We start from the raw sequence: 16,021 nt of genomic DNA, 5'->3' as shown, positions 1-16,021 counted from the left end.
CCAGTGCGTACTTCAATGACGCAAACTGGAATACTGTCACTAGGAACTGTCTATCTGCGCGTATAGGTTTCATTATTTTTTTCTTCTTCGCGAAGTACGAATGAGTGTTTGCAATAAGCCCCAAAAAGAATAAAAGACAGCTGAATAAATGATACTACAATAACACTGCACCAGCAGTAATTCATTTTGGATCTGTTATATATCTGTTATATGTATTTTTCCTGCTAACGACGTATTACGAAACCGGATGTTTATTTGCTGTACATAATCCGAAAACGGCAGGGACCGATGTGCTATAAGGTAGTTAGAGAACGTCCACAGCAGACGACTGTCTTTGCCGTATCGAAAGTACGAATCACATCGATGCCATGATCGATTTATTATAATTTACAGTTATGATTATTTGTTTATTTGCCGTAGGCCACTTTCTTGGGCACAACAATGGACCATCACGTATAGAATAACATTCATGTAAGTCTTCATGATAATCTAACTCCTTTTATTTCCTTTTTTTCTACATCGAACATTGATTGATCTCGTTGTGTGGTGGATCTGCGTGGAACAGGAAACCGAGACGTCGCGGGATCGAATCCCGGCCGAACCACGGAAATTATGTCTGCTTGTGATCTAACCTTCACTTCTCGACGATGTCAGAAGTCGCCAGAAACGACACGTGGTTCGGATTCCATTTTAAACTTGAACCTCTCTTTCCACTGTTGGATAACTGGGTTTGATTAGGGAGACGCAAATCGCCGAAGTGGCGTCCATTTAAAAGACTTGCATCCGGCCATTGAGCCAAACGCAATTATTATCAAGAGTTTAGAGCGCCCAACATAATATTTTCCTTACCTTTATTTCTTTCTAATATTATCGCTCTAACATTTAGATGGCTACCTACACGCTACTTTACATGCAGTTTCCCTATACCATATTTTTCCACTCTCAGTCGGGTGTTCCAATCGACAAGTGATACTGCTAATTATTTGAAGATGTGTGTGGGCAGTGCCGTGTACAGTTATTCACGAACAACTTGGCTACCAAATACAAGTTCTCTACTGTTGGCAAAACTGACAGAATGTTCCGTAGCAGTATTGTGGGATGGTGTCTCAAGAATTTGTTATAGTTTCATGCTGAAAATGCAAACAAACACCAACCTCATCGCCCTAAAGAGTCGAGAAGGCTCCATCCACATTGAAAGACTCGACGACTTTCGTTCGGATCACAAGGACATGGTACTGCTTGTTACTGACACCAATGCAACAGCTGCGCATCTACAGCTATTACGAAACACAGATACAGTTGTAGGAGACAAATCGCGAGAAACGACCACAACTTCCCTCAAAGCGTATTTTTAAGTTCAAAGTAACGTCTAAGCTTACTTCCTTGAAGTTAAACCTACGAGATGTTGACCTATCGATGCATCACTCCTTCATGCTTTGCCGCAAGGCAACGTTGGTAAACTGTACTGGAAGCTGTACGATGTACTCAGCACACCGCTGTCTTAGCTGCTGACATGAGTTATAGAAACCGGGGTTGGACTACAGTTTGCTACTCAGCTGTCCTTGAGAGGCTGAATGGATCCATATTATACCTCATGCGTGCCGTTCTGCATTGTATCAGCACTGCTGCCTGTAGAAATCATGTGGACGTTACAGTTCGTATCATCATTCTTTTTCAATCAGTATTATAGAGACAGTATCGGAAAATGCTGCCGGTGCAAAGGAAGAAGTTAGCACATCACCACCAGGTGAATGTGGACACTTACTTCAAACTGAGGGTAGGGGGAGAAGATTAATTGCGCACAAAAGCGTTGGAGTTTTTGTCCGTAGTCTTATCGTGCAAACATACAATGGAAGAAGATAATTACGACGACTGGGTGAAATATGAAACGATTCTTAAGTCAGTGTAGGAATATTTTTCTTTTCTAACAGAATTTATGCGTAAGACTACCAACAAAGTTTTAGCGTAGCAGGAAGTTGAGCACAAAAAAGACAATCAAAACGATTCACGGATGACATATTCCGGAAACACAAAACGTAAAGTAAACGGTGCCGACGGGACATGGCTGTAAGAGAAATATGGACGCGGAGACAACGGGAGTAAAAGCATCCATACATCAGAGGAAGACACCGCCTAAAGTTCTGCCAAATGTGGAACATTCGGCGAGCGGACAACGAACAGCGAATGCTGGCCGCCGCGTGCTCCACGGTACTGGCAAGCAATACCATTTCTTTCGCTTAGGCAACAGGGTAACAATTCACAGTCTCTGCCCACTAGAAATTGTAGTTTCCAGAGGTGCAAATTAATCTGCCATTTACGGACAAAAATTGTAAAAAATGACTTGCTACTTCTGTAGCAAAATCTGAAGGGAGGTACGTATGTATGCATGTTACAGCTTTGTTCCATCTATGTCGTTGTAGAGAGTTTACAACATCAAGCAAATGATACAGCTGAGGTTTAAGTAAACTAATTCACTATTTTTTGGAACTGTAGAGTAGGAAACTTATAAGCTAATAAAATAACAAACTTTTTGAAAAAAGAAAGAAAGTAGAATGAAGTACATATGAAATACAATTTCTATGTAGGTCTGTAACGCTAAAATAGCGTTTTTCCTTGGGAACAACATCTTTTAACACTTCTCAATATGTCCTTCTAGCCATGTAGAACCCTTGTAATTACATAGGAATTGAATGAGAAAAGTTTTCGAAGGTCTTTCAGTGGATCTCTAGTCACATAATTGATGTACTGAAATGAAATCATGTCTACAGAATTGCTTTAAATTCTTTGAATGAGACGAATTTGAGTACGTGAACAAATACCTGCAGATGGAGGAAGGATGAAGCAGAATAGGACTTGCGACGTTTAAAGCTGGTTCAAAATTTTAACGCCGAAGCATTATTAACAAAGTACCCGAATTTACTGACCTCGAGGAAATGTGTCGCGTTCAAATTATTCTCGGGTCCAGGAGCTTGTTTAAACTTGAAGCAGTAAGCACTGAAATATTTAGCGAGTCACGGAACTTGTCTCGGAAAGACAGATTAGTCACCATAGGAGACTGCAGTCAACAAAAATGTTTCTAATGACGCAGGTTTTGAGTGTGGCTGTGAATTTATCAGGGCGCGTATAACAGGCCTAGATGAAAGCAAGTTAATCGTTGTGTTTTACATGCCATTCGATTTTGCCGTGACAGTTTTAGAGTCATTCAAAGCAAGTCTATGCTCAGTAGCGCGTAAATACGCAGATCATGTAATATTAGATGGAGGCGACTTTAACCTACAGAGTGTAAATTGGAGCGTCTTTGGATTTATTGCAGGTGGCACGTACAGGCAGTCTTGTGAAGTAATTCTGAGCATGTTTTCTGGAAACTGTCTTGAACAGACAGTTAGACAACCCATCCGAAATGAAAATATTTTCAGACCTTGTAGCTACAAACAAGCCTGACCTTAACGATGACGTCCGTACAGAGATAAGGATTAGTGATCACGATATCATATCGACGATGGTTATTGAAGTTGATAAGTGAAACAAGAAGGCTAGGAGGACGTTTTAACTAGAAAGAGTCGATATGCAGTTGTTAGCATCACACTTAGACAATTAACTGACATAATTTAAATCCAGTATAAAGGAGGTAGGAAAATGCTGATGAAGCAAAGAATGTAGCTCTCTCGTTTCAAAAGAGAACGCGCAAATGAAGACAGGCAAATGTTAGTATGGATTCGTGAGTCTGTAAAAAGATCGAAGCGTGAAGCATAACAACAACAAAAAAGTGTGTAATATATAAATATAAAAATGTATAATATAAACATTATACCCCAGTCTTACGTTAGCAAAGGATCTAGCCGAGAAACCGAGAAAATTCTGGTCCTTCCTAAACTAGATACGCGGGTTGATCGCTTCTACCCCCGTCACTCATTGACCGATCTGATGTGGGAACAGGCGATAACAAAAGGAAAGCTGAAGTTTTATTATTATTTATTTATAATTTTCGTTACCAGTCATTTTTTATTTTTTGTTTTATGTTTAATCTAACATAATACAATGCTTTTCGAACATTTTCTGTTATCTTCAGGCGTTTATACATGGAAACATACAGAGAAACGTTACTTAAAAATAAACTGTCTAAAGCTAGATTAACCTAGAACTTTTTATCCATTGTTTGTTACTGTAGTGGCTGATGTGGTATTTGTGGTGGGGGGGGGGGGGCAGTGGATGGCCGGAAACCGATGTCACTGATGTCTTCTGCCAGTTTTTTTCTTGTGGTTGATTTTTTATGATATCACAGCCTGTACAGGATGCAGAGAGTTTTGTATCAGTTGCGTGTTGTGAAAATGGCGTGAAAGGTTTTTATATGACAGTTGATCACTTGCGATTTCATCGCCTTGTAGCTTCACTTGCATCACTGGTGTAATGGCGGAGCTCCGCTGAAGAATTCTTGAGCATATTCTCAGTTAGAATATAATGAAATTACTTGAGACGGATGAAATTCCTGTCCACAAATCAGCAAGGTTGTAGAAATCATCGCTCGTGCGGAACTCAGCTTGCTCTTTTGTCACTTGATATCTTGATATGCTGTGAACTATGAATTAAGGACAGCAAGCTGATTCCATATTCCTAGATTTCCGAAAAGCATTTGATACAGTGCCCCACTGCAGGTTCTTAACGAGGGTACGAGCATACGGTATATATCCCCAAATATGTGAGTGGCTCGAAGACTTTTTAAGTAATAGGACCACGTATCGTCAGGGGTGGCCCGGGGAAATGTGACAGAACCGCTGTCGTCCTCTATGTACATAAATGATTGACGGACAGGGTGAGCAGCAATTTGCGAGGGTTTGCAGATGACGGTGTGGTGTACGGTAAGGTGTCGAAGTTAAGTGATTGTACGAGAATACAAGATAACTTAGACTAAATTTCTAAATGCTGTGATGAATGGCAACTGGTTCTAAATGTATAAAAATGTACGTCAGTGCAGATGAGTAGGAAAAACAATCCCGTAATGAGCGAATAGATATTTGGTTGTGCTGCGTTGTAACCGCTTTGCTGGGGATAATAATTGGCGAAAAAAATAAATTAATTAATTAAAGTAAAAGTCTTTACGAATATTAATCGTGAAGAAGAGAGCTGAAATAAAAGTTATTGGCGTTGGACGGGTGTAACTCAGATTGTTCAAAAAACATATTGGTGTGAAAATAACTTTTTTCGCTGCCCCGCTGCAGCTGATTCTTCCTACAAATTTCTTAAGTGGTGACGGACCAGAGAGCATCATTGCTCTCTAATAACACTAAATGTCAAAAAATGATCCAGGTGCACTCAGATTTAGAACTTTGAATGCTGTTTATTTCTTGAGTTGATGTAACTTCACACAGTGCAGCTCGAATTCTGACACTGTATTGGCCCCCTTGCGCAATTTCTCGCGGGTCGTATATACTTTCATTGACAATCGGAACATTGTTACACATAGTAATTTCATTAATTACAGTCACAGAAGTTGTTTAAAATTACAGAAAACATTATCGTTCGGTGGTTGCAATTGAAATACGTGAAATACGATACAAGGTCAAATACATATCTGCCGTTTTAATGGAGAAATAAGTGAAATGATTCAAATAGACAATGCTGATTACATTTTTGCTGACTGCATTGAAACTACATATGTGAAGTATTCCTACCATGTTTCCCGCTTCAGGTATGAATCCATTATTTTTTAGTGTAGGCGGAATTTCAATAAATAATCCAGTAGACTAAATACACGCTTCGTTTATAATCTCAGTTTAGTTTCGTATTGTGAATTACAGTAATTAGTTAGTAATTAGATGTCATTATGTTAAACAATCGCATAGAAAGTTAACAGCATGACAAACAGAGTTATTATAGATTTCTAACATTAGAAAATGATATATTTGATGCTTCTTTTTACTATCCAATTGTCTGTAAGTTGCTACTAAGCACATCGACGATGTATGTTCTTACCAATGGATGGACGTACAGTTAGCAAACACTTTGACACGAAATTTTTGAAAATCACATTGCAGAGCTTAAAAGACAAAATTACGTAGACTATGTGGTCCTAAGTAATAACATAACAGTTAATCAAGCGATTCAAATTAGCTTCGAAATCGTTTGAAAAATGGGATGGTTCTTTTCAGTGAATGACTTGACACTGTCTGGTCGATTGAATACCTAGGCGTGACGTTGCAAAGCGAACGAGAATGTAAGGATTGCAATGGGGAAGGGGAATGGTCGACTTCTGCTTGTTGGGAGCACTAATGCGACCCATTCTTGAGTACTGCTCGAGTGTTTGGGACCCCTAGCAGGTCGGATTAAAGGGAAACATCGAAGCAATTCAGAGAGGGTAGGTTTGTTGCCAGTAGGTTCCAACAACTCGTGAGTATCACTGGGATGCTTCAGGAACTCAAATGGAATCCCTAGAGGGAAGGCGACGTTCTTTTCTAATAACGTTACTGAGAAGATTTAGAAAACCGGCATTTTAAGCTGACTGCCAAACGATTCTATTACCGCCAATATAAATTGCGCGTAAGGTTCACGAAGATAAGGTAAGAGAAATTGGGATTCATACGGAAGCATATCTGCTCGTTTTTCCCTCGCTCTATTTGCATGAAAGGTAACTACTATTGGTAATACAAGGTATACTCTGCCACGCACAATATGGTGGCCAGCGGAGTATGTTTGTGGAGGTAGATGTAGATGTAGAAATCTCCGATCTTTTTTCCGCTGGTAAGCGGATGTTGGATTCTGTTGTTTGCAGATACTAGATAATACTTGGTTGCAGAATACTAGCGAATACTGGATTGTGGGGAAACGCATTTGAAGAATGTTACTAAAGGTATGAGAACTGTGGTCACAATAAACATTCCAATACGAAAGAAAAAATTATTGTCCCGTCGAAATCGAGAACGAGTGTTAAATGCAGGTGACAAGATGGGGACAATTACGAGTAGATAACCGCAGCATCGTTTAAGGAACCACATCGCCGTGCTCTTCGAGTGTTCAAGGCAAACAATGAAAAACGAACAATCGAGTGGCCAGAGGGGGATCTGAGCAGTGGTCCGTTCAATGTCTTAACCACCAGTTACCTCTTTCGAGAACTAGAAAACGTCAAGATGCATTATGTCTGCTAATTCTAACGTCGAAGAGAGATTTTCTGAGTTCCTGAATCCCTTGTATTCTGCACAACACATAGTGAGGTGTGTAGCACATGTATGAAGTCTCATCTGCCCTCACAGAAAACCTGCAACTCATCTCATATACCATAAGGTTTTACACACTGTATTACCCCCGAGCTACGCATTTCCAACTACTATTGTAGTACAGCTGACTGAATAGATGTAGGTTCAAGCTGTATGTGAATTCCGAATCAAAAATCATCTTCAGCCAGCGAGAAAGCCAAGGAAACACACTTTTTACGAGAACTCCAGAAAGTTGCTGAGATTAAGTTGGAAGAGTTTAATAAAAAGAATTTGAAATGAATCTTTTTTAAGTGACGGTATTCGCTTGTACTTGTTACTTTTTTTATTTCATAATTGTATTTTCCGCATTTGTGCAATTTTCAAGCGTCTACAAAGTATAATAATAGCATTGGAAAAGATAAAGTGAGAATAAAAACATGTACAACTAATTTTTGCAGTTTGTCAACATTTATATTCTTACAAATGTGATGGTATGTCACAGAAATATATTAAAATATTGTTATTGTAGTTTCATACTATCCATTTTAAGGATGTGAGGTAGCGTTTGTAATATTTTAGTACTCATAATGGTAGCATTCAACCGTTTTATATCCTACCACAACTCAACAACGCTCTCATCATCAGGTTGTCAAACTCAACTCCTGAGGTCAAACCACAATAAAGTCTATCAACACATTTGGTAGGTTCATAAAATAAAACAGAATAAAAACACATTGGCCTGTGGGCCTTCGTCACGGATTGAAATCGTCGACTTTGGTCCACAGTCGTACCACCTCACACTGCACCGCCCACCAGGCCGCGCCCTGCTGACCAGCTGTGCATTCCAAGTGTGTCAAGCTGACGCTTCCGTAGGTGTGTTGTCTACGGTCGTCAAACATTTCACTATTTCGTGAAAGAAGTATTGCAAATTTTTCTATCGAAAAGATTCTCAAAAGCCCTGAAGAAATCTCGTTCCGACGTCTTTCACTTGCGCGTTAAGAATATTACCACATTACTTTTAATAAATGGTAGTCTTCAGTTCTACTAGCAAGTCCACTTGGTCCGCTCAAGATTACAATGCATAAAATGGAGTATCATAACGTTGCTGACTAGTTCTACTTTGATGTTGGTACATCTTTCATTGTTATCTCTGCTTCACGTTGGCTTACTTCTAGTAACAAGTAAATAACGAACCTACTCACGTCATCAATAAAAACTAATGACTGTATTACTAGTAGGAATAACACAGTCCTAGAACGACGTTATTTTTAATCTATTTCTATGACATATCATAATGCCTTGTAATTATGTAAATTCTAAAAACTGTAAAATTGGTTGTACATACTGTTTATCTTATATTATGTTTTTCAAAACACGGTTTTTTATGCTTGAAAGTGGCACAAATGCCGAAACTGCAGTAGTGAAGTAAAACCAGTAACAGCTAAAAGCGAATGTAACGTTATTTAAGAACACTGTAAAAGCTGTGGACCAATATTACAAGAAATTAATGAAACTGTTTTTACTCTGGACGAAATGCATGTTGGTTGAATATTTGCCAAAAACTGCAGGCCTGATCTTTCGCCTTTAACGGCCGTGTGCTGTCCTATTTAGATACATGACTACACCTCACATGCACACAAAGAGCCTGGATTTGTCACTGGCTCCTCTCCGCCCTTTCGATTCTGTCCACGAAGCCGACAGGGAAGCATCTCTGAGAGAATGACCACAGCGTAGAATTTGACTCAACGGAAGCATTAGGACTGCACCTGAGGTGTAATTCCTTTTTCCTCATGAAGGAGTGAATTCCGCATTGGGTATATGTGGGCAGTAAAAACTGGGTTACAGTCCAGGGCTCGAATACAGAACCCCGAATGCAGAGGAGACAGTGGCAGTTTGGAGTTGGCCCATGAAGAGTTATCGGGTGGTACAACTGGAAAAGCGCTAAACGCAAAAGCCACCTATGGGTACGACTCCAGATCGCAGTCCAGCACACAGTTTTCGCGTACCACACACAAACAGTAAGAAAGTGGCTTTCTGCTGCTCGAGTGCAGCTAGAGGAGAATGGACTGGGTAACACATCGAAGTATGTACTTGTTCCAAATAAGTTTTTGGGACGCTCCCATCACCAACCATTATAATTAAAATACTCATTACGGTTCTTCTATCAAATTTCAACAATTACCTTTTGTTGCGCCACTGCAGTTAACTTGACCTCTAGCACGTGGCCAAGCAAAAGGAAAGCTGTCGCCGCAATGTGATGCACGAAGCTGTAGAGAGCTCGAGCTGACAGAATGGAACGCCCCGCTCTGACAACAGAGCAGGGCTGGCTACAAAGCGTCCAGCCTATATACTACTGACAGGACTGGAATACTGTCGGCACAGCTAAGTATGGGGACCAGACCGTCGCAGTGGTGACCTGGATTGCTGTATGTCCGAGCCTGAAACTGCGCCACTTCCTTGGTCTACACGAGGAAGGATGATGTCCTATCATAATAGGGATGTGACGAGCTACCTTGAGCGCCGCCCATTCCAGCCATGCAGTGCCTGTCGCCATCTGCAGCCAGCTCCGAGAGGTACTCCACGTCAGTCACCGACCTGATGTGGGTCAGCTAACACACTGCTACTAAACGCCTCCTCCGCTACGTGCAGATTTACAGGCTGCACCTCTTCATGAGGCCGCCGGGACTGAACTGGTGCCTTCCAGCCGGGGGCTACCTGCCGGCTGACTTCCGCCGACTTCAGGGCGCCAACCAGGCGTCCATGGTTTGCACCTGGGCCTGACTTCCCCCTAGCCTGCGTGCACGCACTCTGCTGTGCAGGCTTGTGTGTGCGGGCCACTATCGTTGGACTCTAGGGTGGGGCCTTGGTTCGCCTTTCCCCCACTGGGCCACGCATCTGAACCATACGGTATGACCGGCTTACTACTGCATGTCGCTGCATGTTGGCCTGACGCAGCCCAACACCCTCAAGACGCTGACATCGTAACTTCACCTCTGCCGTCTGGCTCGCATGGCGACTCTGGGCACTAGCCGTCTCCTACTGTACGGTATGTAGCAAATACATGAACTATCGTTTTTCACTGCTGCTGTAACTGCCGTCCACCTGGCTCTATGTGCCTGCTGCCTCGCCAGATATACTGCCCATTCTTTGTGACTTGCAGCAGAATAAATAAAAATTCTGCCCATTCTAACACCGTTGCACTTCGTTTTATCAATTTTAGCGACTTACCCCACACTTTCAAAAGGTTAATAATTTGGCCAACATCAGTCCAATTATTAAAATAAATGAGTGCATAACGCCGCTTTGTGATGTAGCATATTTATGAGGCAAGCGTACAACTTTTTTCTGCCAGCAACAAAATCGAGGAAAATGCTGTTCTTAACTAGGATAATAAACGCAACATCTCCGGTCTGAAGCAAACTTAATTAACGTGGTGCCACAAAACTAACAAGGTTTTAATGAGACGGATAATTCTAGTACTTATTTATTACGCATACTGTAAGGCATATATGCTTTTAATTGCAACAGAGAATGGGTTGGACCACGCATACCGTACTTCTTCTGAAACGGGCTAATTAGTGCGTTCCCTCTCTTCTGCCTGCCTGACAGCTTCAGGCGCTGACTAAAGAGCGCTTTGCACTGCACCCTATTCAGCGAATGTCGACATCAAACAAGACAGTGTAGCAGCAGTAAAACAGTGTAATGATATACAAAAGACACCAGGCACATATTTCGACCTGGAGAACATGCCGAAAGCTCTCGCGCTTTTTTTCTTTTTTTTCCAACCAGTGCCCACGAAAGCTGGGATTGTGCTTTCAATATCGCCAACTCCGAATCCTTTTTTTGCCCAGCTGAACTGTGGTTTAATTAGTAACTAGTTGATTATTAATCGTTGTCGATTTTACTCGTGTTAGCCAAACATTCAGGTTCTTCCAGGAAGAACAGTCAACATGCAGGGATATGGCTGGAACGATTATTCGAAGCAAAAAAGTCTAGTAAACAAGGGGTCTTAAATGTATACTTAAGAACTGTAACACTTGTTCTGTGCAGCAGATGTGTTTCACAGTAGCGAAGATGAACAAGTGCTCATCGCTCTTGAGGTACGCATTTTAGAGCCCATGTTTTCTAGAGTTTTTACTTCGGATGATCGCTGCAGTTACACCCCTGAACATTGACCATTGCACATGGGAACCCCTGTATAATAGGACGGGACTGTCAGCAATTAGAGCAGCGACCAAGAAAACTATGCGACCATTATACTATTTTTACATGCTATTCCCTTCCTACTACATTATTAGCGCTAACAGGGATGACGTATCCAGACAACAGTTTTTTCCACATGACATGACATGTGTGCCGAATTTGGCTGAAAGTCCATACTCATACTCTACTCTGTAGCGATGTCTTGTCTCACTGTATTTTTTCCACATACCAGATCATATATTTTCCAAATAATGTTGAAATTACTGAAAGCGTTCTAGGCTGTATTGGTATAAGACTGAGCTGGAAAAGGATTGTATTGGAAAACAATCACACACACACACACACACACACACACACACACACACACATTCACGTCCACATCCAAGACCACTCATATACACACACAGAGGCGTCGAACTTTTCCATATCACTTAACTTTTCACTCGCGGAAGGTACCCGGAATTTCGTTTCTCCTGGGTGAATAGCGACCAAAATCTCAAAAAATGGCTCTGAGCACTATGGGACTTAACTTCTCAGGTCATCAGTCCTCTAGAACTTAGAACTACTTAAACCTAACTAACCTAAGGACAGCACACACATCAATGCCCGAGGCAGGATTCGAACCTGCGACCATAGCGGTCGCGCGGTTCCAGACTGTAGCGCCTAGAACCGCTCGGCCACCCCGACCGGCCAAAATCTCATGAAATGATGGCCAGCGCATTTTCGCAAGTTCCTTAAAAATTAGCGTTCTGACTTCAAAATTTTTTTAAATGGCATTTTGGTACTTTTTTTTGGAACAAAATAGCAAATTAGCGTAATGCAAGTTCAGTCTTATATCTCTTTTGTAGATCTGACACGAAATTGCCGGCCGGGGTGGCCGAGCGGTTCTAGGCGCTACAGTCTGGAACCACGTGACCGATACGGTCGCAAGTTCGAATCCTGCCTCGGGAATGGGTGTGTGTGATGTCCTTAGGTTAGTTAGGTTTCAGTAGTTCTAAGTTCTAGGGAACTAATGACCTCAGATGTTAAGTCCCATAGTGCTCAGAGCCATTTGAACCATTTTTACACGAAATTACGGATTAAAAATACAGTGAATGTGGGGATTTTTGCACGGCTGTTGCGGAACTTCAAGGCACTCTCCACGAAAAACTGGCGCCGTCAACGTAAGAGATCCGTGACATTCACGCATCGACGTAGAGTGAACTTCGGGCACTGTTTCATTCTAACAGTAGAAAAAAAATCCCATACTGAATGTATTTTCCCTCGTAGCATATGAGTAAGCGTACCAAAGAGCTGTGTCACTGAATTTATCTCATATACATCTGCAGTTGGGAAGCAAAAATGTGATCTAGTTACACTACAAAAAGAAAAACAAATTTGATGCCTGAGAGTCGGACATTTACGAAATTGTGATAATGCGTTCATCTTTATTACTAGAATCCCTGATATGAAGAGCTTAGACATCTCTAAAACGAGGCAAAATGTATTTGATGAGAAATAGTTAGGCGCCGCCATGTATATTATTTTGCCGTCAGAGAGGAGTTAATTTCTAAAAATACCACTAACGCATGTCGTCTTCCGCAGAGTCGTCGGGAGTTCTGGGTCCAGTGCGTACAAGAAGACACGACAACTCGACGTCCTAGTTCCAGACCGGCGTGTCACGAAACCCAGAAATGAGATCGCATCTTACTCCGACAAGTTTATGTAGATCCAGCTACTTCACTGTCTGCACAGGCTCCAGGCACACGTAGCACAGCCCTGTCACATGACCTACTATGTACCTGCACTATTCACAGATGCTTCATTCTTTCTGCCACCAAGGTGTGTGTTACCACCGATGCATATCAAACGTAGGTGCTTTGCACTGGTGCCAGGTTGCACTAAACTGCATCAGACGGTGACCATGTAGTTGAGGTACAATGTAATGCGATGTGATGTTATGTATTTAGCGACGAATCCAGTTTCTGTTTCGGCAAGGAAACAGCTGTGTGAGAATCTGCATAATTTGCAGTGAGTGCCGGGATCCTGCCCTGCGTCTGCTGCACAGTAATCCGATCTGGTCTGGTAAGCCATCGCACGTGACACACGGACACCCTTGCTAGCAGAGCCCTAAACTCGGGAATTTCGTTCCATGAATATTAATTTCAGACAATGGAAAGACGCTCCCAGTGCACCACTAGTTTATTGAAAGTAATTTCCTCTTTTATAGGGAGATATAAAGAGAAGGTTGAAGACCAAAAAATGTGTCCCTGATAAAGTCAGGCTTTTTATAACCAATGAAGACTGTCATATTTCTTAACCGAATTGGCTTAATGGATTCGGCGTAACCACAATTTTCGATATTTATGGCTGTTCTGCAACTGAGGTGGTAAGTCTAGTACACGGTGTAGAGTGAAAACAACGAGTGATACTCGAACAGAAGACGAGCCTTTTCCGGTAAGGAGTCTGTTGGGATACTTTTCAGCTGCTCCCATCTCACCCTGCGAAAGGGTCGCAGGGGGGGTAGGAGGGTCCGGAGGCGCTGGCAGAGATCACTGTGTGTGCTCTCAGCGTGGCACGTGACCCGAATTTCCAACGGAGGTCGACGGGAACTGTGCCACGGCACAGTGAGACATTTCGATCTAAAGATGACCAGAGACCGCAGGGCTCCACTATATACGAGTCCCAATTGATACGTCTTAGCAGGTGCGCTTGTACAGTCGACTTTCCGTATCGCTCAGAGAGGAGAGAGAGCCAGTCGTGGTTCATGCTTCTGCTGTGTCATCATTTGGCTGAAAGTCTTAACAGCGCTGAGCGTCATCTGACGCTCATTCTAGACTACCTTCTAGGAAATTAGTTCGCGCTTTGACGTACCACCATATGTACGACGGTACACAGAAAAGTAATGCCTCCCAATTTTTGCTGAGAAAACTCTTTTGTAAATAAAAGAATCTTTATTAACATTTATATCTTTATTCTTTATGTGTACATATCTGCAGCCCTCTGCCGCAAGCAAGCTCCGAATTGTAGCATGTAAGATGACAGTGTGTAATGTTAACTATTTCGGTGCATTGAAAGAGCGTGCTGCAATCCAGCTTCGAATTCGAAGAGTTCGTCCACAAAGGGAGCACCCTCTTCTCCAGTGTGACAATGCCAGACCACACAAGAGCGCTGCAGCATCTGCAACAATCCGACACCTTGGGTTTACTCTCAATTATCCCTATATCGTCCAGATGTGGATTCATCCGATTTTCATGTTTCCCAAACTTAAAGAATATCTTCGAGGATTTCACTTTGATAGTGATGAAGCGGTGCAAGCAGAGGGGAGGTTGTGGCTCGGTCAATAAAGTCAAACATTCTACAGTGACAATATCAACAAACTGGTCTTCGTTGGGAAAAATGTGTTCGTTATCAAGGTGACTATTTTCAGAAATGAAAATGTAGACATCAAGAATAGATGGTTCAAATAGCTCTGAGCACTATGGGACTTTAACTTCTGAGGTCATCAGTCCCCCAGAACTTAGAACTACTTAAACCTAACTAACCTAAGGACATCACACACATCCATGCCCGATTCAGGATTCGAACCTGCGACCGTAGCGGTCGCGCGGTTGCAGACTGTAGCGCCTAGAACCGCTCGGCCACTCTGGCCGGCTCAAGAATAGAGATACGAAGTGTTGATAATATTGGTTTTATTTAAAAAGATTTAGGAATTTTCATATAAAGAACTGGGAGACATGACTTTTCGGCACGTCCTCGTAGCTCTAAAATTCAAAATTTTGCCGTCATATTGGAGGTCACGGTCCACGAATCATTTCCACTCATAAATATTTGCATTGTATTCTCGTAGCTTATCTTCCTGTCAGTGCCGACAATATCTACATCTACATCTACATACATAACTGCATTCTGTAGACAGCTGTGAAGTGCATGGCGGAGGGTATACTTACTATGGTACCCCGTGTTAGGATTTCCGTCCGTTTCATTCACGCAATGAACGCGGGAAGGAGACTGCTTAAATGTCTCTGAATTCTTCATTTACTATTAGCGCTCGGAAGTGTGTAAGCAAGCTTTCGCGGGATGCCTGGCGTCTATCTTCAAGCGTCAGCCAGTTCAGGTTTTTCAGCATTTCAGTGACTCTCTCCCGTAGGCCAAACAAACCAGTGACCGTTCGTGTCGCCGTTTTATACGTAAATTCAATGTCCTCTGCGAGTCCTATTTGGTACTGGTCCCACATCCTTGGCAAAATTCTAAGATAAGACGCACAGGCCATTTGTAAGCAGTCTCCTTTGTGGACTGACTGCATTTTTCGCAGTATCCTGTCAGTGAACCGAAGCCTGCCACCTGTCTCCGCTATGTGACAACAGGTCCATTTCATATCACTACAAATCGTTACGCCCAGCTATTTGTACAAGTCGACTGTTTCCAGCTGGTGTTACAGTCATAAGATACTACTTCACAGCTTTTTGTGAAATCCACAGTTTTACGTTTCCGAAATTTTAAGACAAGTTGCCGGCCGAGGTGGCCGAGCGGTTCTAGGCGCTACAGTCTGGAACCGCGCGACCGCTACGGTCGCAGGTTCGAATCCTGCCTCGGGCATGGATGTATGTGATGTCCTTAGGTTAGTTAGGTTTAAGTAGTTCTAAGTTCTA

The sequence above is a fragment of the Schistocerca cancellata genome, chromosome 1, assembly GCF_023864275.1.
Source record: "Schistocerca cancellata isolate TAMUIC-IGC-003103 chromosome 1, iqSchCanc2.1, whole genome shotgun sequence".
Taxonomy (NCBI): Eukaryota; Metazoa; Arthropoda; class Insecta; order Orthoptera; family Acrididae; genus Schistocerca; species Schistocerca cancellata.
This window is presented reverse-complemented; position numbering follows the sequence as displayed.